The sequence below is a fragment of the Macaca mulatta genome, chromosome 2 (assembly GCF_049350105.2).
Source record: "Macaca mulatta isolate MMU2019108-1 chromosome 2, T2T-MMU8v2.0, whole genome shotgun sequence".
NCBI classification, from domain to species: Eukaryota; Metazoa; Chordata; class Mammalia; order Primates; family Cercopithecidae; genus Macaca; species Macaca mulatta.
In genome coordinates this window covers 119,071,473-119,097,863 of record NC_133407.1, presented here as the reverse complement: position 1 = coordinate 119,097,863, position 26,391 = coordinate 119,071,473, and the positions used below count along the sequence as shown (strand labels likewise).

General features: G+C 44.8%; 1 protein-coding gene across 1 annotated transcript in view; it reads left to right on the top strand.

Annotated features, from left to right (window-relative positions):
* The window catches only part of ERC2 (ELKS/RAB6-interacting/CAST family member 2), a 975,448-nt gene that overhangs the window by 945,751 nt on the left and 3,306 nt on the right, over positions 1–26,391 (top strand). The gene's annotated exons all lie outside the window — the stretch shown is intronic.

Genomic DNA, 26,391 nt, shown 5'->3' with positions numbered 1-26,391 from the left:
CCAAAGTGCTAGAATAATAGGCGACCACGCCCAGCCTGTATTGTTTTAATATAAGGAATGAAAGAAGGTCGATGTAGGATTGGGGAGATGGTCCTAGCCCCTTTCACAGGTCATGCTTTAGGAAGAGGGTGCAGACAGCCCCATTCATGGGTGTGAGCCTTACCTCTATTTTAGTCCCACGTTTTCCACTGTTATCTGCTGCCAGTGGCTCACACCAGTCATCAGAACCTCGGTTTCTCCAAACATTTGTCTCCTGGGTATAAATCTTTTGCTCTGGCAACACCACTCAATTGTGGCTTAGAATAGACTTCCACCTTCTCTTCCCCAGCCCCACCCACAGCCTTTCTCTCTAAAAATAATATTCCTGGACCTGCTGGCACACACACATGCTCTGGGCCTTAGTTGAATTTGGAAGGCAGTCATGCAGTGGAATTCCAGCAAGTTGGCTTAAGGCACCCATTTATTTTTGTACGGTAGTTTCCCGCTTTTCAATATTCCAGAGGATATTTCTCCTGTCACTTAGAAGAGGAGCTGATGAAATTACAAGTCAGGCAAGATGAAGGGGAACATGTATCAGCCCCACTTGGAAAGCTGGTTGGGAAATGAAGCTCCGAGCCACTGAAATAACATACTAAACTCACATGCGATGAAATACTACATCCTGGATACACCAGAGATGAGTCATGGCCACCGCGGGAACCCTGGTGGAAATGCTCACAGTGACCGATGGTTGATGGTTGAGTGACATGTGTCCCTGGCTGTTTCAGTTGCTAGACTTCAGTCACTGGATTCTTTGTGCAGATGCTACCTTTTCACCGTTATGTCTTCCATTGACCATGATGCTTAGCCATTTCCTCTCAAAACCATGGGGACCATCACTGTTCTGTTTGGGTCCTGGTTTTGAAATGACTGGGGAACCTCATGTCATCACCTTGTGCTCCTTCAGATTGCAGCTTGACTCCAAGAAAAGGGAAGAATTTGACTAGGACTGAAAATAATACTCACTACTATTTATTGAGCTATTACTTTGCACTAGGTCCTATACTAGGTTCTTCTTCTTTTTTTTTTTTTTTTTTTTTTTTGACACAAGATCTGTTGCCCAGGCTGGAGTGTAGTGACACAATCTCAGCTCACTGCAGCCTTCACCTCCCAGGCTCAACTGATCCTCCCACTACAGGCATGTGCTACTACATGCTGTTAATTTTTGTACTTTTTGTAGAGTCAGGCTTTCATCATGTTGCCCAGGCTGGTCTGAGACTCCTGGGCTCAAGTGATCCACCCATCTAGGCCTCCTAAAGTGCTGGGATTACAGGTGGTAGCCACCAAGCCTGGCCTTTTTTTTTTTTTTTTTTTTTTTGACAGAGTCTCACTCTGTCACCCAGGTTGGAGTACATTGGTATGATCACAGCAATCCTCCCATCTCAGCTTCCCAAGTAGCTGGGACCACAGGCATACACCACCACACCCAGCTAAGGCTAACTTATTTTTATTTTTTTTGTAGAGATGAGGTCTTGTTATGTTGCCCAGGCTGGTCTTGAACTCCTGGACTCAAGCAATCCTCCTACCTTGGCCTTCCAAAGTGCTGGCATTATGGCCATGAGCCACTGCACTCCACTGTGCTAAGTTCTTTAGTACAGGATCTCATCACATCTTCCCATCCATCCAGTGTGGAGTTCCTGTTATCCTTTTCCTGAGGAAGAAGCTGGGCTTTCAGAGGGGATGTCGCTTGCCCAAGGCACATGACCAGTAAGTGGCCAAGATGGGATTCCAGCCTGACCTGTCCGATTGTAGGGGCTGCATTCTTATCCAGCTCTGCACACTACCACTCACTCCCTGGGTGACATGCCCCTCGCTGGGCTTCACTGTCTCTGCATCATCAAAGTAATATGAAATATTTAATTCAAAGGAAATGTGATAAGGGACCTCAGCATCTGGAAGGGAGAAAATGCAGCGCTGTCCTGGGTGAAGTGTGGGCACATGAGAGTCAGGAGAGCAAGGAGCAGGTCTGAGACGCCCACGAAAGCATCTCCCCAGGAGCAGCACACGTGTTGCTGTTTGGTTTGCTGGCATCCTGATCTCCCCACACCAGCCCCAGTGGCCTGAGCTGCCTCTGGGTCTCCTACCCACTGCCCTCATCCCACCACCTTCCTTTCTCACCTCCTCTCTTCTTGGCAATCTTCTACTCTTTGGCTTCTTTGTTCCTTTTGTCTGAGGGAGTGGAATCGACTTTGGATGGAACTATAATCACTCCCCTTACAGGGAGGTAGTGTGGATTAAATGCCAAAAGACATGTTGCACGCGTAGCATCAAGCCTGGTGCAGGGCGTGCAGCAAACGGTGGTTCCTAAGGTGATTCATGTGAATATTGTCAGTATCATTCAGGACACAGAGGGAGATGGGAGAACCTTTAAACAGACATGAACCCTGGTTAGAATATGGTTAGTCATGTTCTTCTCCCTCTTCCCCATCCCTCACCTAAGCACCCTGAGCCCTTCTTGGACTCAGCCTCTGTTGCCAGGAGGCCTCTACCACAGCCAGGCCACTCCCATCTGTGACACTCCTGCCAGATCTCACTCTGTCCCCTGATGGACACAGGATTTCCTAACCCTGTGAAAATCCCTTAGGTGAGAAGCATATTTTGGTAAAATGAGGTTCTTACCCTGTGGTCCTTCCAGTGTTGACCCTGTCTTTGCAGGTTAGCCAGTCCTGACAGCTAGGAACGCATTTTCTGACTCTTGCCCCAGGATTCTAGGGGCCAAGTGTCCTCACCAGAGAAGAAGGGTTTTAGGTAGGTTTTTTTTTTTCCTGTTCCACTGAAAGCCCTGTGAGAGCAGGGACACTGTCTTTCCCAGTTGCTGCTATCATCCCAGCACCAAGCCTTGGGTCAGGCTCTACCAAGAGTTTATTAAAATATTTTAGAATAAATGAAAAAGTGAATCGATTAACTGAGAACATAGCACATGTGAAGAAGGAGCCTGATAGTACCTTTATGTCCATGAGATGGGAGTGCAGCCTACCAGGGCCCGGTGGCCAGGCTGGGTTTGGTCGTGGCTGTACCACTTAATATCTTTGTGACCCTGAACAATGGTCCTGACCTGTTCAGTCCTCTGTGTTCTCATCTCTAAATGAGAATAAAAAGAGTATGTATCGAAAATGGACTTGGGGAGAATTGAGTGTGTTAATATACGTAAACAGCCTTAGAAACTACATTTGACACCCGGTTCGTGCTCAATAAGTATCATCATCATTATTACATACTTGAGATACCACTGGACATAGAGGTTTGTTTGCTTGTTTGTTTGAGGGCAGAGATGAGTCTCACTGAGTTTTGTACCTCATGACAAGCCCCAGTTTAGTCCCTGTTACTGGTGATGTTTGTAATGATAAAATGAAAGCAATCATATTGTGTCGGTCCCTAGATTCAGAGGAAGAGACCTATATAGCTGGGGAGCTCTGATCAAGGCAGTGAAACGTGGAGCAGCTCAACCCAGGTCACCCCCTGTGTTCATGTTAGAGCTGGGACAAGGATGCAGTCTAGCCTGGACTAGAAGTCAGCTCTGTGGTCTTCCCATTCACGCAGGGAACTCTCCTAGTCAGAGTTACTTTGAAATGGCCCTCGATATCTGTAAGCCACCAAGGAGATCTGGAAATCCTGTGAAAAGGATGATGTAACTCAAGCCAAAGATCTTGTGCAGCCGTATGTGCATAGTCTTGGTATAAAGCAGCCTTGGATCTGGAATATCAGCATGGAAAGGCTAAAGCCGAGGACTGTTCCTTGAGTTTTATTTGCCGGTCTTTTTACAGCCATGATTAATGAGTGTGAAACTGCCAAGTCCTTTCATTCAAGCCAGTGAGATGAGACCCTTCACCAGGTTTGCTTTGTGCCTTAAAACTCTTCAAACATGTTGAGATGGGAAGGAGAGAAGAGGAAGATTGTGTCCTGTCATTGCCAGTGGTGGCCCAGGGAAAGGCAAGCCATTCGACAAAGGCAGCCAGGCAGGGGAATTTGTTTCTATCGCTGAGCTGGAATCCTGGACCTGGCTGAGGGTTCCCATCAGCAGGTTGAAATCAGAGGGAGAATGACCTCCTTTCCTGATGAGATCGTGAGTATCTGTGATTTGTGCATGTGGTTACACGCCAGGTCACCCTTCATCATCTTTTAAAAGGGAACCAGGAATCTTTGGGGACCTCTCTGTGCTCTGACATTCTGCTAGCAGGAAGTCAGGAGTCATTAGTATGAAAAATGGCAGCAAGGACACAAATGCACATCAGGGGCAGACAGTGGGCTGAGCAAACACATTAATGTTCAGGGGCAGGGGAGGGGTGGCTTGTCATGGGGAAGGATCAGCTTCCTTTTCCTAGAAGTTACTCCCAATTACTGCTTTACAAGAAGGGAAACTGTGCTTGCTTTGGCAAGGGCTCCTGCTTGCGACTCGAGGGTTGCATCAATTCATTCCAAATTGTGTTGGTAACCAATGGGAGTCTTGCCTTCTGGAGAATTACAGCTCCTTAAAGACATCCTAGCCAGCAAACCTCACCCAAGGAGTAGCAGGCCAAGGCCCCCAGAGTGGATCATTCATTTAATAATCAAGTCTTTCCTCCTGGTTCCTTCCATGGCTCTCCCTCCCCTCAGCCTGTGCCTCTCTATCAAGCAAAAATCTAACCATCAAAGGAATGAAAGGGCAAAAAGACTTGGAAAAAAAATCAGAGAAGGGATCGACCCCAAAATGCAACATAATGAGATTCCCTGAGCAGACTTCAAAAGGTCAGTTGGGCTCTGGAGACCCGTGCGATGACCTTACGATCAAATTATTCCTTCATAGTCCTGTTAGAATCCAAACTGTGCTCATGTGTGAGATGGAAGGGTGTTCTGGTGGAGAGGGGATGCCAATCCCCACCTCCGACTGCTGCTTGTAATAATTAGGCTTCGTAACACTTAACACTTGGATTTGATTTCCCAGTGACAAGCAAGTAACAGTGGTAGGCCAAGTTTCTGTGCATGGGTGCTCTATTTCCAACCATTTCTTCCTTCTGATTTCCCAGCTCTTGAGGCCCCAGCCTAATGCATGGAGAAAGTATGGCTTTTGATGCCAATAATCTTGGAGATACTTGTTCCTGAGCTGAAAAGGAGATTCTTGCAGGGAGATTTTTGTAGGCTCCGACCATGGGAGATAAGCTGAGGGAGTGATGGGGCTGTAATTATTGCAGATATCTTGGGAAGCTGCTGTGCTGCTCTCCAGGCCCTGAGCACCAGGGACTGATCAAGATGGAGAGAACATATATCAGGTCAGACATTTCAAGCCATACCAAGAGCCAGCTGACTGCAGCCCACGGCCAAATCCAGCCTGCCTCCCATTTTTGTTTTACTGGATCACAGCCACACCCATTCATGTCCTTATTGTCTGTGACTGCTTTCATGCCACAATTGCAGAATTGAGTAGCTGTGACAGGATCATAAGACCTGCAAAGCCTAGTACATTTACTCTCTGGCCCTTTGCTATCTTACCAACCCCTGGTCCATAGCATGGTTTTCATAAACCTGTACATCATTTATTCCCCAGAATAAGGTATCCTTGGTTTTGAATTAAATAAGATGGCAGAGGTAGCTCAGCATTGCAGCTGCAGGAAAACCTCACTCACTGGTTGATTCATTCATTCATGGAATGCCTACTGTGAGATATCACAGTTACCAATGACATCATCTCCAAAGAGGAATCCTTTATCCCTCTTGATTTAGGAAGAGAATAAAGAGGAGCCTTTATTCCATCTAGACCAATGACCTAATTTTGAAAATGGGGAAAGTGAGGCCCAGTGAAGGAAAAGTCTTCCAGGCCATACAATGAGTTAATGGCAATATTGGGACTAGAACTCATATCTCCCAGGCCAGAGTACTTGAATCACAATAGTCAACCATATTACTTCTCTGTGTCTTCTGCATTTGATCAATAGCAGCCAGTGGCCTGGGCGCCATTTGAGGGAGCAGTAGTTGACTGTGTGATGCAGCAGTTTCTCCCCCTTAAGAGCACATCTCTGGTTTGTTCTTAAGTGTGGCTGATTGTGGTGATTATTCATGTAAAATGCACCTGTCACTCCTCTGCACAACGTCAGACCAAGGGTAATGTGAGCTCCTTGAAAGAGGAACCCATTTTTTTCAGGGCGATTGTAAATTAAATATAAATGTAGGCTTAGGATCCTGGTGGACATTCTCCCAGGGAATTCTTTATCTTGCGTATATTTGCAAAATAACCTTTGTAAAGGTTAGGCTACTCTTGGAACTGAAATACAACTTGGAAGTTTAAAAATTCCAAGATATTTTGGGAATGTAATAATCCCGGTTCTCTTTCCTCTAAGATTTTCTGTACGCCCTCACTGACTTACTGTTTAAGGAGTCAAAACATGAACTGTGTTTCAAAGTCAATCCAGGAGCTCACTGGAAAATTGACTCACATTCAAGCAATATGCAGGGATGTCTTGGGTTCAGAATGTGGGTTAGCTAGAGTTTCCTTCAACTTTCAATAATTAAATGTTTATGATGGTTATAATATGGCAGATATGGAGAGAAAAAGTCAAAGAATCCAAAGGTAGACTTGAAGGGTGGATATGCATTGATAGTAAATGAGACAGAATCCCGGAGCTGTGGCCTGGGGACTCCCATCTCCTGGAACTCAACATGTAGAAACAAAACCCTATCAACTTCAAAGGTCAGCTCTGGTTTCTGCTTCATATGGCGGAATCCCCTACTTGACTGCAACCTTGGATTTAGCCTCTCTGAGATTCACTCTCTTCACCTTAAAAGATGTGGAAATTAAGATCTAAGTCAGCCATTCTCAACCGGGAGCAACCCCATCCCCATATCCCTCCCCACCCCCAGGGACATTTGGCAAGGTCTGGAGACATTTTTCATTATCAAACTAGGGTACTACTGGCATCTAAGTGGGTGGAGGCCAGGGATGTTGCTAAACATCCTGTAATTCATAGAGCAGACCCCCACAAGGAATTCTTCAATAAAGAATAATCTCAACAAGTCAGAAATGACTTATCTTACAGAAAAGGACTAGACCTTGTTTATCCTTGTGTCTGTACCAGACAGTACCATACCTGCACACAATGGATGCTCAAGAAATATCTGTTGAACAAAGAAACATGAACATTTATGAATATATGAATGATCGATTATGCCTCCCTTGTGATAATGCTAAAATTTTTTTGTCAAATAAAGTATCTATGCACAGTTCCTGGCTCAGTGCCCAGCACATAGTAGGTATTCAGTGAATGGCAGCTCATGATGATGCTGATAACATTTACCTGAATTTGCTTCATACTCATTTTAAATAAGAATTCACTTGTTTTCATCCTTTGCCAAGATAATAGGCAGTCTGTGCAGGCAGAAAGCCCAGTGGGGCTTTTACAAATATTGGTTTACAAAGAATCTTTTTCATCTTGTATTTTCCAGATAGGTAAGCCAAGGGCCACTTGGTTGTGCCTTCATTTCCGCTCCCTCTAGCAGGCTGTTCCTAGGCAGGGTTTTGTTTCTCTAAAATTATTGTTTCATTGCTTTGTTGTTCTAAAGGAATCTGTTGGTTAATATTAATGCATTTTTATCTTGGACCATTTCCTTCCGGTTCTTTTTTCCAATCTGCTGTCATATTTTGCTTCATCCTTTTTAATATCAGTGCTGCTTGTGAAGCCCTTTCATGTACATATTACCCCTGATCCTCCAAGGAAGCCTGTGGTGTGTTACCATCTTTATTGGACAGATAAGGAAACCGAGGCTCAGGACATTAAATCACAGCTGATGAGTGGCCTCTGACTCTACCCTGACTCTACCCTATTGCCTCCTCCTAGAATTTGAGATCTAGAGGAGATTGAGAGACAGAGGTCAGAAAAGGGGAGTTGACTGCCCAAACCCACGCAAGAAGTAGTGCCCAAGTCTCCTGATGCTTCCATCCTATATTTTTTAGCTCTTATTTTCTTCCCACCTATACCTGAGAATCATTTTGCGATAGAGTTTCTCATTCATTCATTCCAGGAGGAAGTATGGCATGCCTCTGTGCTCTGTTGTGATGTCACGGGAAGATTTCTGGGTTGGGGTTTTGCTCTGCTACTTATCACTGAAAAGCGTTTGCCTGAGTTACTTCATTGCCCTGAACTTCAGATTCTCGTATCAGAAGTGGAGATGACAACCCTTGCCCTGTGTCACTGAGTTATCGTGACGGTCAGTTGAGATCAATGTAATAGCAAGGGTTTGTGAACTGGAGTCTTAAGAGAATTTCGCTACACTCTCTTCTCTCATCCTTTTCCCCAAGTCTAGAGCTGGCAAATATGAACACTTCTGTTACACTGGCACACAACTCCATGATAAAAATGATAGTCATATTGACTAACATTTATTGAGCCCTTAAGACTGTGAGGCACCCCACTAAGCACTAACATGTTTGGTCTATGCTATTTTTCTCAACACCTCTATGGAGCAGATATTTTCACTATCTCCGTCTGACAGATGTTGCAGTGGAGGCCCACAAAGGTGCAGTTTCTTGTTCAAAGTTGCACAGCTAATCATGGGCTAAGCCACAATTGGACTCAAATTCAGTTGGATTAAAGAGCCCAAGGTCTTCATTCATTCACTGATTCATTTATGAAGAACCTCCTAGTGCCAGGCACTGTGCTAGGTACTGAATAGCCATGCAGATGCTTCCTGACTCTCCTGCCCCCATCCAGGCCAGAACTGGGGTGGCCAGGATATCTCTTCCTCCCAAAGGAGGTGTGGAGACACGTGTGCTCCTGCTGGCCTGCAGACCCATCAGCTGTGTCAGCTGGAGTCCTGGGAAGAGGATGACATTGCTGCTTCCAGCTGGGAACAGCTGATCAGCACCAAGGGAGGGCCAGGAGGCTTTGGCTGAGCTTCATGAGGAAGTCCAACCCCAGCAGCAGCACAAGCACAGTGATTGTGCACCAAGGCCCTGTGAAGACCCTGGCCTGGGGACGAGTTCCCTCATGCTTCCTGTGATGCTGCCTGCCAGAGCCTACTGTTTAGGACTTTTGTCCCCCCTGGCTTATCTTCAGGGGTTTCCTCAGGACAAGGTTACTTCATGGCCAATTGAAGTCTCTGAAAAAACCTGTTGGGGCTTTCATAGTGCAAACACAACTGTTGCCTGTGGACAAATATTGACTTTTGGTGCTAACTCTCTCACGGACAGACGGCCACCCTTGGGAGAGCCACGACGTAGGCCTTTGAGCACGAGTTGCTCAACCAGGTCAAAGGGAGATAGAGGCAAGATGAGATGCTTCTTCGATCTCAGATGACCCTCTCCCAAATGGACCCCGATGGTCTCAGCACCAAGGCTGCCTGGAGTTTCAGTTTTGTTGGGAGCAGTGCAGCAAAACTCCACCATGACTCCTGTATTAGTTTCCTAGGGGTTCAATAACAAAGTACCACAAACTGGCTGGCTTAAAACAACAGAAATTTATTCTCTCATGGTTCTGGAGACCATAAGTCCAAAATCAAGGTGATGGCAGGGTCATTCCCTCTTCGAAGGCTCTAGAGGAGGACCCTTCCTTGCCTCTTCCCAGCTTCTGCTGGTTGCTGGCACCCTTAACATTCCTTGGTTTATAGATGCATCGCTCCTCTCTCTGCCTCCATCACCCCATGGCCTTCTCCCTGTATGTATTCTGTGTCTCTGTGTCCAATTTTTCCTCTTCTAAGAACAGCAGTCATGGGATTAAGGCCTACTCTGATTCAGTATAACCTTACCTTAATTCAAATATATCTGCAAAGACCCTACGTCCAAACAAGGTCACAGTCACAGTTACTAAGGGTTAGGACTTGAAAATATCTTTTTAGGAGACAGAGTTTAACTGACACCACCCAAGGAATTGTTCTTCCCTTAAGGAAAGGTTATGTAGTCCCCAGCTGCCTCTACCCAGCTTCCACTTTGCCCTGAAGTCACACATCTGGCCAGGTCACTCCCCCTCCATGGTGTCCCACTGCCTGAAGGCAGCATCTAGTCTCTTTAATGTGGCCATAAAGTCCCGCCTGATGGGGGACTGGCCTTGCTTGTCTCTCTGCCCTGACTCTGCCACTTCCCCGCTTCCCGTTCCATGTTGTGTCCTTGGTGCTTGAGGTTCACTGGGTCAGCTTTGGCCTAGCTCTATTTCAGGCCTTACCACATGCTGCTCTCTGCTCAGATAGCTCCTTTCTTCCCTCTTCCACTGGGTAGCTCCTACTCACCACCCCTCACATCTCAACCTGGAAGTCATCTTCCATGAGGAATGTTTGCTGGCCCTCTCTGACACCATACAAGGTGTTTCAGGGTGTCTTGGGCCCCGATGAACTCACACATCACATTGTATTTCAGTTGTCTTCTTACCCGTCTGTGCCCCTGACCTGGCTGCAAATCTCCCAGATTAGGGTTTATGTCCTACTCCCCCTCAAATCCCCAGTCCTGGCCCATGGCTGGCAAAAGTGATTGCTTGTTGAATTGAGGAACTGAATGAATGCATGAATGAATGAGAAAATAAGCAAAAATTATAACTGTATCCCAGCCACCTTCCTAATTTTGTGAAAATTAAAGGAAATTCTTCTGCCTCTCTGCTCGTGACACCCTACCATTGAATTCAACGCAAGCAAATATTCAGAGAAATGATGCTTTGGAAATTGTTAGTGTGCCAGGGTTTGGTCAGGACTGAGGACAAACCGTGAGGGTAGTTCCTGGAGGAGTCTTGATTTGTCATCAGGAATGTCCAGCCTTGGGCCATCAGCACTAACGATGACCAATGTGGTACCGGTGGCCATCTTTTGAGTTTTCAGCTCCATTTCCTTTCTCTATAAAGGTGGAAGGCACCCAAAAATATGGATAAACTCAGCTAATTTCTTCTGCTTTGGCACATGTAGCTTTTTTGCATGATTGAACACCTCAGCCCACTGAAGAATAAAAACTGTAATTCCTCTCTCTCTCTTTTTTCATTGTGTTTAGCCAAAACAAGCTGTGAAAGAATGTAAAATATATCATTTTGTTGGCACCCGTTCACAAGTGAGTCAGTGAGCTTGCTCACATTTACAACTAAAATTGGATTTTAACCTTCCAAAAATTTATGACAACTGCTCCTTCTTGTGGCTTAAATGTTGACATATAATTAATTTAGGATTTCTTCCCAAGGCTTCCTGTCCAGGTTTGTACCTGCCACAGAAATATCCTTGAAATTTTATCTAACAGCTGGAGCCATGAGAAAAAAAACAAACAAACAAACAAACAAACAAAAAAACCACTGGAGTTTTGTAAAACAGGGTGGGCTATGCCAACAGGAAGAGCCCAAGAGAAAGTGCGAGGCTGCCAACGTGGCTGGCTGCCGGAGGTGTCCCAGGTCGGAGGCAGGGAATTTGCAGTTTTGGGGAAGCTTGGGGTTCTTTCTACCACTCTTTCTTCCTGGCCCCCATGATGTGTTCTCTCTTTACTCTGCACACATCTTTTCATGAAGATGACCAAGCCCATACCTAACCTGGGCATGAACATCCCACTCTGGTTATTTCTGCACTCAGGATCAAGCTGATCCTATTGCCCTCTGCTGTATATGGGCTAGGATAGAGGGGGAGATAATGAGGACTACTTCTCATTGCACTCCTGTTATATGTCAGCCATTAGTAAGGGAGAGTTCATTTTGTTTTATATTCTCAACCACCTGGAGAGGTTAGAGTTACTATCTTCACTTTGGAGATGAGAAAACTGAAGCTCAGAGAGGTTAAATGACTTACCCGCAGTCAGCAAAATGGAAAGGGGAAGGAGTAATAGGTAGTCCACATATATGAAGCTCCTATTAGGCCCTGTCTCAGGCTCTCACGTTTAGTGATTATGGCAACAACAAATTATCTAGTCCAAAATGTCAGTAGTGCTGAGGTTGAAAATCACTGCTGCAGAAGCATTTAGGGCTATTCCTGGCACATAGTCAGCATTTGATAAATGTGTGTTACCATCAATGAACTTAGCTCTCTTCTTCATCTACTTCAATATTTATTGCGTGCCCACTGTGTGACAGGCACACAAGAAACACTTCAGTGAGCAAGACGCACACAGCCTGTCCTCATGAAGGCAGCCTAGGATGCAGTCAGGCATTAATCAGATCCTAACACAAATGTCTGATGCCGGGTTGCCCAGAAGCAGGAGTGCATACGGGGAGAGGGGGGAGAAATTGTCAGGACAGTGTTTGGCGAGAGGATTTGACCAGGAACGGAAGTCGGAAGGCTCCCCTGAGGAAGTGTTATTGAAGCTGACATCCAAGGATCAGCAGAAGGCAGCCAGGTAAAGGATGATGGGGAAAGTGCCCAAGTAAGAGGGAACATCTATGCAAAAGCTCTGAAGGAAGACCCAGGCATGTGCCTCCTCCAGCAGTAGGAATCTCTGTTCATGGCTTGGCACCCCTGATCAGGAATTTCATACATCTCTGCAGAGCTTTGCAATATCACTCAAGGGACTAGCTCCCAAGGAAGTTCTCCATAGCAAAGCTGAGGCCTCTGGAATATCCATGGGTCTTCCAGGGGACTCTGTGGTCCTGCTGCATTGGGCTTTGGCAGTGGCTTCAAGGGTGCCCCCAGAACCCACTGGCATCATGCTTCAGGTGACCACTTTGTCATGCCCCAGCCCCTTGGTCTCTGGCCCAGGTCTGCCCAAAGGCATTTCCTAGCCTTCAGTCATGGATGCCAACCAGTCTTAGAGGAGTTAAGCCTGACCTCTGCCTGCCAGGACTTTGGGATTTAATAGGGAAACTTCCAGCCAGTTCACATATTATGAAAACACATTTTCCTCTCTTTAATCTTCAAAGTGACCAGTGACAAAAGCAGCACACAAATTCCCTCTCAGGGAACCTCCACATCTAAGTTGGAAACATGTATGACAGCTGGAAGCCCCATAACAGAGGGGAGAATGGGCCCATCTGAGAGGTCCATTGTTACAGCTCTCCCAGTTACACATGGAGACAATTACAGAGTTCACTTATATCCCTGAGTGGGAGCTGGAGATGGGAGACTAAGGGTTTCAGCCCTGGGCCCTTGTGCTTCATGCAGACCTACAAGGGCAGGCTTTGGCATGGGATTTAAATATAAGTTCAAACCGGAGAGCATGTCTGCTTTTTGGCACTGTGAAATGTGACTGGCCTCAGATTCCCACTGAAATAACCTCTGCTTGCTTTTCTCAAACTCCTCATTCTTTGGAGGAGGATATTATTGTTTCCTTTTAAGGTGGTCTGTTGGGCAAGGGGCCTCCTGAGCAAATGCTGTCATGTGTGCATTTGCAGGGATTGATTGCAATTCTGGAAGCATCCAATTCTGTCTGTTTCTCAAAACCTACACCATGGAAAATACATAATGGATACTCACTTGGGACCTAGCATTATCAAACACATCCTTGGACTTGAGAACCTTGTTATTTGTTGCTTTGATAGTCCTGCCCCTACCCCCACATGTAGCACAAGAGCAGTGACACTGTACACACTCCAAAAACCTTACTCTGTAGCACCCCAGCCAGTTCTCCTGCTGGCCAAGCAATTCTACTCAACATAAAGACGTTATATGATGTGGGAACCAGAATGTCAGCTACAATGCCAATGGCCTGGCCCTGGGACCAGAAAGGTGCCATTTTGTTTATACTGCACTAAAAATTGTTGGACAAAACAGCTTTAGATTAAATAGAAACCTTATAGATTAGACGGCAAGTTCTACCAGTATCGATGGATTTCATGTCAAGTTTTCCCCAGTCCTTTCAAAGTGTTACCTATGAAAGGAAAAGGGCAGGAAGGCAAGATTCTGTGTATGGAGATAGAGGAGGGGGAGTAACTGAGTACCACACATCCTGGCCATTGCTGGGGGAGGCTCTAATTTGGAGGAAGTCAAGCCTTGGAAGTATACTTTGCCTGTAAAGGCATATCTTCCCTCAATAATCTTTTTAGCATCCCCACTCTTTCAAAGAGAACTTGGACCCCAAAGCCCCCATGCAACCCGAAGACATGTGAATATCCCATCAGTTTCATAGAAGCAATAGATTGGAATCCTCCCAATAGTTCACTCAATTTCAGAATGATAAATGATCAATCATTGCATTCCTCCTAAATGAAATTTAGATGTCAAGATATATTGCTTGAGGTTTCTGAATGGGATTTATGCAGTTGAATTTCCAGGAGAAAATGTATTGCTTTGGTGTGACAGGGAAAGAGAGACATTCTGGATCTTTGTTAAGGCAAAACATTTGACAGTCAGGAAGAATGCTTCGGACATGTTAATTTTTTGCATATTTAAAAGTGATTAATCATCTCAAATACCATGAAGCCAGAAGACCATAATGCAAACTCATGGAGGGGAAGGAGGATGCCTGTGGCTTCAAAAGTGGAGGCCTTCAAAAGTGGAGGCTTTTGAAGGAGGCTCTAGGTGAGCTTGTGTTGGGAAACAAAAATTAATGACTGAAAATCAATTTGAAAGCACAGAGTCTGGACAAAACCCTAGGAACGCATGAAAATCCACAGTTACTTGTCAATTACTGCAGTGCAGAATAAGAAGTCCTTCTCTTCCAGTATATGTGCATACACCACAGTAGATGCGACTTCCTTGGAAAGTCTTTCCAACCTTCCTGTCAGACCAAGTCAGGGTCCCAGTGTGCTCCTGCAAGCTGGGGATTTGACGTCCTACTGTGCAAGGATCACACCACTGCCTCACCACCTACTAGCTATAGGGTTAATAGGTGGTAGGGCAGTGGTGTGACTCTCGCACACGAGGACATGTGTAAGCACTCTACACCTGTTTCTGGAGCTGTATGATGGGTTAATAATGACAACCTCTTCAGAGTATAAGGACTGGATGTTGTAAAACGAGTGTCTGTGTTCAGTGAATGTTGGCAAGCCATTCTCATTTTTTTACTTAGCATGACTTTAAATAGTCACATCTTCTGTTTAATGATTTGTTGAATATAATGTCTGGCATGCTTATGAGAGGTGCATTCCATGAAGTCAGAGCTAGTGGCTGTCTTGTTCAGCCACATGGCCTTAGTACTTATCATGGTTCCTGGTAAATGCTAAAAAAAAGTTGTGGAAGAGAGGAACAGATGGAGGAATGGTGGGAAGGAAAGGAGAAAGGAAGGAAGTATTCCTATAGTTTTCATAAAAAACATAGCTTGAAGACAATATAAAATCCAGACTGAATTTGCTTTTGTATCTCATTTAAGAACCCACTTTGCCTGGCGCGGTGGCTCAAGCCTGTAATCCCAGCACTTTGGGAGGCCGAGACGGGCGGATCACTAGGTCAGGAGATCGAGACCATCCTGGCTAACACGGTGAAACCCCGTCTCTACCAAAAAATACAAAAAACTAGCCGGGCGAGGTGGCAGGCGCCTGTAGTCCCAGCTACTCAGGAGGCTGAGGCAGGAGAATGGCGTAAACCTGGGAGGCGGAGCTTGCAGTGAGCTGAGATCCGGCCACTGCACTCTAGCCTGGGCGACAGAGCCAGACTCCATCTCAAAAAAAAAAAAAAAAAAAAAAGAACCCACTTCCCTTTCAACTCTGCAGACCAAAATGAGGTAGCATTCTTCCTGTTCCTTTGTTTGCAGGTGAGGATTAGGGCCCAGAGAGGCAGAATATCTTTAAAAGGCCTGACTTCACCCAGCTGGTTGCTGGCTTATGTTTATGTTTCCCTTTTCCCTTCCCCCCTACCAAAGATGGTCCCCTCCCCCAAGAGAAGGCTATTTCCTTTTGTTGCGGGGAAACTCTGAATTGGTGATTGCTTAGAAAACACAAAGAAGTGTGTAGCAAGTTGAAATTAAAAAACAGTTCATGAAAAGCAAAACTCCATTTAGCCCCAATCTGCCAAGAAATAAATAGTTTAAAAAATGAATTTCAGATCACTGACAATGATGACTGTGTTTATGGCAGTGGGGTTGTCTGTCTTCAGCAGGCCATCCTTGCAGGCATGCACCCAGCATTTAGAAATTAAACAAAAACACATTGAACTTGCTGCATTAGCTGTTGCCACATTGGAACGCTAATGGGTTTAGTGACCACAACCGACCCAGGCCAGCGTGTGTCAACAGCCAGAGGACCAACCTCAGTCACTGTTTGTGCTTTGCCCAAGTTGTTACAAGCTTAATTCTTTGCAGCTTACTTTTCCTGCTGTTTTGGCCTCTCCCCCACCATGTCTTAGAAAGTGTAGCCCCAGCCCAGCCTCACATAGCAAGGCCACGGGGTCCTGGCAAGATGTCTGAAGACGCAGGCACCTCAGCTTCTTGGGTCTCATGAGCAGTTACATGAGGGCTCTGCCTCCCCCCTTCTTTAGCCAGTCACTTCTATTAGGCATTCTGGAAACGGCCCAGTCTGAAGAAATGCAGAGAGCCTCTTGATGAGCTACCCACCTGGAAAAGTGGAGTCTTCCTCTCTCTCTTCTTCTCCAAGAAAGTATGCTGAATAGCATTTCACCTCCAAGGTGGTTTCTTTGCACCACAGGCAAGCCTTCAGCCCTGACTGAGAAACAAGGTCAAATGCCTCCATTTTTGCACAGCTGAATCAAGCACTGGGTTGTAGGATCCTGGCGGTGAAGAGGTTAAATCGCTCAAAAGGCTGGATCTGTGGTTTCCTGCCCACACTTGCTCTGGCCTAAGGCAGTGCTTGCTGTTTGGGGAGGAGGAAAGGGAGGTCTCGCCTGGACCCAGGTGGCCGACAGGCAAACCATGTTATTAAGAAGCAGGGATCGCAAAACCTTGATCTTCAAACGAGACCCCTAATTAGTCACCAGCCCAAGAGTAAATGGCATTCCACCTCAGTGAGGCGGGAAGGGCGCCTTCAAATCCTGGAGACTAATTGCCATTATTGGCTCTATGAAGATCCTGTTGTAAACACTTGTCATTGGAGCCACTTCTGGTCAGTAAACTTGAGATATCAAATTGTTCCTTCATGTTTCAAATTCTACAGAATGCCTCTTTGGCTCCTTTTCTAGGAGGGGGCATCTCCTTCCCAAACATGACAGCTTTCTTAGCATCCAGTTTAGGGAGATGTCTTCCTGTGACTTGTTTATGCTATGGCAGCCTCATCTTAAAACCAAAGTCTTTTCAGTAAGGGGCTTTTTAACAATGTTTTACTTTATTTTCATTGGAATTTGAAAATGCCATCTCAAAAATAAGATAACAGGGCTCATGATCATGAAGATAATGGAGCTTATGTTTGGAGCACCTCAGGTACGCTGACTTTTCCAAGGCCCTGGGAGGTGCCCCCAATGAAGTGTTCACAAGGCCATATATTTTTATCAAGCTTGAAATACTCAATTATTTATATATTCTTTTTCTTCAAAAAGGCCTCCAAAATGGTATGAACTTTAGGCCACACAAAACCAAGATGTGTTCCACAGTATTCAAGGTGTGTTTCTACCCTTTCCCATCATGTCTTCTTGTTGCTTCTGCAGATAAGTCTTTTCTCTCTGTTCTTAGAAATTTTGTTTCTTTTTTTTTTTTTTTCTTTTTTCTTTTTTTTTTTTTTTGAGACAGAGTCTCACTGTCTCCCAGGCTGAAGTGCAGTGGCGCGATCTCGGCTCACTGCAACCTCCGTCTCCCTGGTTCAAACAATTCTCATGCCTCACCCTCCTGAGTACCTGGGATTACAGGCGCCCGCCACCACGCCCGGCTAATTTTTTAATTTTTAGTAGAGACAGGGTTTCACCGTGTTGGCCAGGCTGGTCTCGAACTCCTGAGCTTAGGCAATCTGTCCGCCTTGCCCTCCAAAAGTGCTAGGATTACAGGTGTGAGCCACCATGTCTGGCTGACTTTTTGTTTCTTGAGCCTGTTTTGGCATTTGTGAAGGGTAGGGTAAACTTTTCCAGGCCACATACAGGGTGCAAGGTTTTGTCTAATTTTCTTTTCTTTTCTTTTCTTTTTTCTTTTCTTTTCTTTTCTTTTCTTTTCTTTTCTTTCTTCCTTCCTTCCTTCCTTCCTTCCCTTCCTTTCCTTCCTTTCCTTCCCTTCCTTCCTTCCTTCTTTCCTTCCTTCCTTCTTTTTTTTTTTTTTTTGAGACTGGGTCTCACTCTATCACCCAGGCTGGGGTGCAGTGGCACAATCATGGCTTACTGCAGCCTTGACCTCCTGGGCTCAATCAGTCCTCCTACCTCAGCCTCCCAAGTAGCTGGGACTACAGGCACCTGCCACGACACCCGGGTAATTTTTTGTATTTCTTGTAAAGAGGAGGTTTTGTCATGTTTCCCAGACTGGTCTCAAACTTCTGGGCAGCAATCCACCCTCCTCAGCCTCCCAAAGCTCTGGGATTACAGGCGTGAGCCACGATGCCCAACCTAAATTTACTCTTAACTAGGAGAATGTTTCCAGAGATTGGGACCAAGAGATCTTGGATCCATCTGCTTCAAGGGCAGCCTAGATAATATCAAACCCAGATGGCAGAAGAGATCAACCTAAGGAAGTTTGGGAGCCGTGGGAATTTGAGCTGGTCCTAGGGTCTCAGGACCACTGGGATTCTATTATCGGGACACTTTCATGGTAGTAAGTATTAAATATGTCAGTGTGTGAAAGAGAAAGGGAGGAAGAAAGTAGTAAATCATTTCTGAATATTTCTTGGAAATGGTGAGTTTTTCATTCACCTTTAACACTGATTTTTAGCTAGCATCAATGGGCCCTGAGATGAGGTATTCCACATTAACACCCACAGCGAGGCATGCCGCAGGGCCACATGTCAGATGATGTCAAGTATCCCCTTTTTCAGGGAGCTGAGCTTCATAACTGTTTCTTCAGCAAGCTAAGGAGTCACTATTACTCAGCAATAATTCCTTTGTGTGAACAGTTTAGGGCAGGACAGGGGGTGGGAGTTCTAGACACAGGCTTAGGATATTTGCTCATAGGATTCCATTGTCTCTGTGATGAAAGCCACGGTTTTCCCTCTGCAGGTAACCTAATAACCTCAGGCAGCTCAGAGAGCAGAGGTCCTGGCGCTACCCAAGTGGGGTTCTCCAGGATAGCTCGGACATCCCCCTCTTTCCAGAGTGCAGGTGTTCTGTTTGTTGGACCAGCCCCCATCTCTGATGTCAGTAGTGGCACCCGCAAAGATTCCCAAAGACTTCTTTAAACCTGTCTGTTTCACTGATTTCAGATGTTAGAAATTGTATTCCAAACCTTTGGTTATTTTAACTAGTTCAGAAAAGAAAGACTATCATTAGTTTTGACAACAAACAAAACCAGTTTTTGTTCTATCAGTTATGTTTAAAAGATTCCAATTTCAAACTAAACACAATGTGTGGTTATTCTGTCAGCGATTTATATAGCCACCAGGGCGCCACAGTTACACACTGCATACATCATTGTATTTTTAAAATGTACTTAATGAACTTTTTTTTTCTTTTCTAGTAACTACTTCATTGCCTTAAATGAATGCATTCCAATAGAATTTGTAACAAATGACCACTTTGTGTTTGCATTAATGCCAAACACGTTTAACAAATTTTTAACAAGGAACCCTGGCAAAATGCCAGACTCCTAGAGGGCCACTGAAGGAATGCCATACATTTAAACTAGATTTCACCTTTTCACTGAACTCAGCAAGTGTCTTAGGTGTCTTGCTATCTCAGGATTGTAGCATTTCTATTTTTATGTCAGATAAGTTGCACATTTTCATTATTTTTATTACTGAGGTTGTACCTATTTCCACAAGACTTTTAAATCTATGCAGCTGTTTCTGAAACAGTATGAAAGCAGCTTAGAAATTGATCTTTATTTCTCCAAAAGTGTTCATATCTTACATAGGTTGGTAGATGCATGTATGCATATACTGTACGTATCTACCAATATATCACTGTTTAAAACAGCACAGTCAACCAATTGTGTAAAACATATAGGCCGATGGTTGTCAACTAGGGCAATTTTATCCCCCAGGGATATGGAACCATGTCCCGAGACATTTTTGATTGCATGACTGGGAGAGGGGCAGTGCTACTGGCTTCTAGTGGGCAGTAGCTTGGGATGCTGCTAAACATCCTACCATGCACAGGGCAGCCCCCACAGCAAAGAATTATCCAGCCCCACATGGCCGCAGTGCCGAGATGGAGAAACCTTGGAGCAGAGTGACAAAGACCTTTAGCCATGGGCAGTCTCTCCAGTTAAAGGAGGTATTCTTTTGAGGAAAAACAACCAAATACATTTCTATTCAACCAGTGCTTTAAAAAGTACCTAGAATACCTAATGCTTGTGTTGAATGGCAGATATCTGATTTTTTATTTCACTGCTTTCTGCCCTTGAGAAGACAAAAGCCCAAAATGTAGACTAGGGTGGTGCTGGGGCTGGCTGGTGGCCAGAGTATATGCAAGACCAGCTGACTCGTGCCTGGTTCTGCCCGTGGGGAGAAGGCCATGGCTGGGCACTGGGAACGGTCTCCCAGGCAAGGCTGATTGAAGGCAGGAAGAGCATATCCAGGAGATAGTTTTAGGTGTTCTGTGAACAACGACTTTTACTTTAATAGCCATGCAATTAGCATAGTGCATATTAGACAGATAATGGTTCTATTATGGTAGCAAAATAAATATTTCTTTTAAAAGGAAACATTTAAGTTTTTGATAATTTTTTTTTGTTTGTTTTTTTGTTTGGTTGGTTTTTTTTTTGAGACAGAGTCTTACTCTGTCACCCAGGCTGGAGTGTAGTGGCACAATCTTGGCTCACTGCAACCTCTACCTCCACCTCCCTGGTTCAAGCGATTCTCCTGCCTCAGCTTCCCCAGTAGCTGGGATTACAGGTGGCCGCCACTACGCCTGGCTAATTTTTGTATTTTTAGTGGAGACGGGGTTTCGCCATGTTGGCTAGGCTGGTCTTGAACTCCTGGCCTCAAGTGATCCGCCCGCCTCACCTCCCAGAGTGCTGGGATTACAGGCGTGAGCCACTGCACCCGGCCAGTTTTTAGATAATTAAAAAAATAGTTACATATCACAAGTATTGTGGAGAGGTTACAGAAATGGGAAAATAGAACACAAAAGACAGATTTAGGAAATCCTTGCCTCAAGGAGTCTGTGGTCTTTGGAGAGAATGGTCGCTGGAGTCCAAAAGACATGGATTCAAATGAGGCCCCAGGCAGCTGGGGAATGTTACCAAAAGCATCCAGTTCTTCTAAGATTTCGTTTCCTCATCTGCATGAAGGGCCATTAACCAACTGCATCAGTACCTCAGTGCTATCAAGCTGGTTTTAGATAATTAACGCAAAACACAGAGGGTGGTGGCAGATAGTATGCACCAAATGGTAGAATTATTGGTAATAATTCTGATCACAATAATAACGACAAAAATAAATCCTACGGAGACATAGCAGTCTGTGCTGCCATTTTGATGTACACAGCCTATATTCATTTGAATCCCTTCATTTAAAACATTATGGGTGAGTTATACCCCGTGCACAGAAACCAAAGATGAAATACTAAGTCCCTCCGCTGCCTCCTCCCAGCAAACTTCCTCATCCCTAACAGCAGTTTGCAATTCTGAGCACAGGGCTGGTCCGGCCCACCCCCATCCCAGCCCCCAGCCCTTTGGGTTCTGAAGTGTTACATTTTATTGCCCTGTGGAGCTGTAGGAGTCCACTCTCAAGGTAAAATGTTGCTCTCCACTCATATTTTTGAATTATGGTTTCAAGGTGGTTGCTTCTATCAAGAAAATTAAATGATTTAACATAATTTGTTGCCACTTTGATCACAACAATAATAAATAAATCTTCATGAGGAAAACGGGAAACCCATTCCACTCCGTGTTTAAAGATGTTAAGTAATAACACAGATGTAGTTATAGTTTTTTTTTTTTTTTTTTTTTTTTTTTTTTTTTTTTTGTTTAGCAGAAACGACTCTATTGGGTTTTGCTATGAGCAGAGTGGCTTCATGGAGCTGTTCTGCAGGATGCCCGCTGCCCCCAGAAGGAGCAGCTCTTCTCCTCCAACCGTTGTTAATTAGTCTATCAGGGGCTTGCCTTTTCTGTGGGCACCACGTGCAGCGTGTTAGGGGCATCTGAAGCCGTCGTGAATGGGTGTCTGTTTTTGTACCTGGGGGCACACTGCACACATTTGGAAAGCACATGGAACATAATGGACATTAACCCAGATGTCAAAAATAGCCTGCGTTTTACTACTGTTATTAAACAGTTTCCCCTTTAACCCCTCCGTGTTTACCAAAGACCCCTTTCTCCCAGCCTGTTTCTGCAAATCAGTACTGAAAGGGCAGGAGAAGAAAGCCATAATCGGGCAGGTGTCTTTATTCCAAAGAAAAACAGTCTGAAGGAATATTTGTGAGACACCACACGTTTATAGCCTGCTCTCCCTGGGGCGTTTGTCCTGGAGTAGAATCTTACTGCTGTGCTCGGTCACCCACCCCGCCCCTCACACCCCCACACCTAGAACCAAGTCAAGAGCAGCAGTCCTACCCAATCCTGGTTTCTCCCCACAAATAAAATAGCTTTATATTTTAGTATGATACTATTTATATATTCTTAGGTTTAAAAAAATCCAAAAAGCACACCAAAAAAAAGTCTGAAGGAGAAAATTTTAATGGCTGGACGCCGTAGCTCACGCCTGTAGTCCCAGCTACTTGGGAGGCTGAGGCAGGAGAATCGCTTGAACCAGGGAGACAGAGGTTGCCGTGAGCTGAGATTGCGCCACTGCGCTCCAGCCTGGGCAACAGAGAGAGACTCCATCTCAAAAAAATAATAAAAATTAAATAAAGGGGAAAAATTTAAAAACATCACCCAGAGATAAATATTAATAATATTCTAATGTATACACTTGCAAATGTTTATGTATATGTTGATGCAAAAATGAGATGGAGCTATGCATATAAAATGGTAATCTGCTTTTTCCACTGAAAAGTTGTGGATAGACATCTTTCCTCATCAAAAGAAAATAAAGATTGATGTCATAATTGTCATCAGTCACTTAATAAATCTTAAGCATCCCTATCACAGTTCCCCGTTCCTTTTCTTCATGGTGCGAATGTTTAAATTCTCATTCATTTGTTGATCTGTGTGTCTATTTGTTTCTGTCTTCCTCCCCAAGAATACAGGCTCCATGAAGGCATGGACCTTGTCTGCTTTTCTCACTATTACATTCCTGGCACCAAGCACGTTGCCTGACCCAGAGAGGTGCTGTATTAGTCTATTGCTCCATAACAAATTACCGTAAATATGGTGGTGAAAATAGCACCCATTTATTAGCTCACAGTTTTGTACATAGGTCAGAAGCCCAGATGGGCTCAACTGGGTTCTCTGCTTAGGCTCTCGTAAAGCCAAAGTCAAGGTGGACTTAGCTGGACTTCAATCTGAAGGCTCCAGGAAGCATCCACCTTCAAGCTCCTTCGGTTTGTTGGCAGAATTCACTTCCTCGTGGTTGTAGGTCTGTGGTCCCTGTTCCCTTGCTGACAGTCACCTGGGTGCCATTCTCACATCGTATAGGAAGCTCTCAGGTCCTTGCCCCGTCTCACTCCATCACAGCACAGCCAATCCCTCTGGTTTCAAATTTCCCTAACTTTCTCTTCTGCTACAGCAAATAAACATCTCTGCTATTAAAGGGCTTCTGTCATTAAATTAGGTCCACTCAGATAATCACCCTTTTTAAAAATTTTTTATTTTTTATTTTAGACAAGGTCTCATTCTGTCACCCAGGCTAAAGTGGCACAATCACGGCTTACTGCAGCCTTGACCTCCCCAGCTCAGTTGATCCTCCCACCTCAGCCTCTCGAGTAGCTTGGACCACAGGCACATCCACCACACCCAGCTAATTTTTAACTTTTTTTGTGGAGATGGGGTTTTGCCATGTTGCCCAGGCTGTTCTCCAATTTCTAGTTTCAGAAGATCCGCCCACCTCAGCCTCACAAAGTGCTGAGATTACAGGCATGTGCCACCTCTCCCAGCTGATAATCCCCCTTTAGACTAATTTGAAGTCAACTGATTAGTAACTACATCGTAAGGTAACTTTATAGTAAACGTGGTCTGATACCTTCTCGCTCCCTGTGCCAGGGATTAGGATAGGGAATCTTGGGTAGGGAGTAGATTTAAGGATTTTGCCTACCTGAGGTGCTCTCTAAACTGGTAGGCTGGGCTTAGTGGCTCATTCCTGTAATCCCAGCACTTTGGGAGACTGAGGCAGGTGGATCACTTGAGCCCAGGAGTTTGAGACAAGCCTGGGCAACATAGTGAGAACTCATCTCTATCAAAAAATACAAAAATTAGCCAGACCTGGTGGCACGTGCCTGTAGTCCTAGCTCCTTGGGGGGTTGAGCTAGGAGGATTGCTTGATTTCAGGAGGCCGAGGCTGCTGTGAGCCATGATCACACCACTGCACTCCAGCCTGGGTGACAGAGCAAGACCCTGCCTCAAAATGAAAGATATATATGTATATACACATACACACATACACTCTATCGGATGTACAAGTCTAGAAAATTCATCAGAAGGGGACCCTGCAGAATATGTGAGACTTCCCACTCTATATCACACCCAAGAGGGTCAAGAAAGGCTTCTTGGGAAGACATGACATCCAAGCTGAAACTGAAGAATAAACAGGGATCGATCAGATAAAGAGCTGGTGTAAATGCATGTTAGATAGAAAGACACGCTTGTGAGATGGGGAGAAAATAAATTTTTAGGGCTGCAGAAGCAAGCTCAGCTTCAGTGGAACATTCTTCTTCGGTGGAACACAAGAGTGGAATGTCAGGGGTAAGTACAGGACTGCAGAGAGGCCAGATGGGGCCTCGCCAGTATGGCCTGGAGTCCATCAGTCCTGCATCCTAAGGGCAATGGGATTAAAAACAGGATTGTAAACAGGGGTTGTAAACTGTAAAAGGGAATGCACTATGGAGAGGATGTCACCATTGAAATGGCGCTGCTGTCGGCTGCTGCGTTGAAAGTGCGGTGCTGTAAGAGGAAGCTGGAGAAGGGTAAGGGCCGCTGTGACTGTCCAGGTGAGGGAGGACTGGCCAGGGATCATCTCACAGTGCGTGGCAGCCTAGATTGGCTCATTGCTGGAAGCCAGTTCATTTTTTATTATTATTTTTCAAAGCATATGCTTCTTTGCCCCCTCCACAAGGGATCATCTGCATTTCCAAATGCTGGTGGTGTCACCTGAGGTTACCTTGTTGTTTTTCTTTTTTTCCTTAAAGCCAGTTAAGCCTCCTGGTGAATGGGTTGTTTGATTGAAAGAATGACTACACTTTTAGAGAATTCTCTTCTCTCCAGCATAAACCTTACCCAAAAGCAGTGTGCTGCAATTGTGGTGCATTGTATTCTGCCTTGTGACCTGTTGCCCAGCTGGAAATCTTTCTCACAACTGAATAAATGATTGTTCTTTGCTACTTTATCTTGGAAAAACATCAAGGACATCGGACATTCACTGTAATTGTTTTTCACTCGTTTCCCCATCTGTAAAAAAAAAAAAAAAAAAGGACTGGTGCATTTGAATACTACTTAGGGTTTCTCTTTACCTTTTAATCATGTGGCCTTTTAATAAATTGGTCAGCCCTTTAAAAGGATGATTAAGAAATGCTTAATGCACAAAAGAATTAGAGCTATGCACAGCTCATGAAACAGAAAGCGTGCTCTGACTTACAATTTTCATACAAAGTTTGCAGAGAGTTTATGTGCCAGAATGAGTAATATGATCTGCTCTAGGAACTCCCTAACTTTCTGGCTCTGCAAAAGTCATTTTTTTTACCCCGATTCAAGTTTCTTAACCAGAAGGGTTACACCAAACTCCTCAGAGTATGAATTAGCAGAGTTCATCCAAGCCACATATTTCATTTGCACTACTTAATGATAGCTTGAAATAGCTGCCTACCTGTGCAGACACTGGGATCTTTGGCATTCTTGTTAGTCGGCGTGACTTGAAACATGCTGCCTATCAACCACCAAATGAGACAGCTCAGGATATGTGTACAAGTGATTTGTGTGTACACAAGGGTGTGTGTGTATGTTTGATCTTTTCTCTCCCTGCCGTATTTCCCAGATAGCTGAGCTCATGTGGCTGGAAACCCTGAAGCACTCACAGGCCATATGTGAATGATAATGGCACAGGCACACAAAGTTGAGCATTAGCAGGGAAGGAAGTCCTCATCTGAAGCAGTAGTGTGGGATGGACCCCTCTTCTCACCCATTGCACTATTGCTTCCCAGGATGCAGTTGTATCCACACTCAGGGCTCCTCACTGGGACAGTGAGAAACCTTGGGGTGCTCCTGGATACCTGTTTCCCAGGGCAGTAAATAGACAAATGGATGACTGTCGCATTTATGTTTGGTTGGTTTTTAAGTGAATGCTAAGTTCTCTGATATCTTAACCATCTTTAATTCTTTAATGTCTATAAAATCAAATTAAAAAATAATTTAAAAACGTCGTCATTGTAGAAAAGTGTAGAGAGAATGAAAGT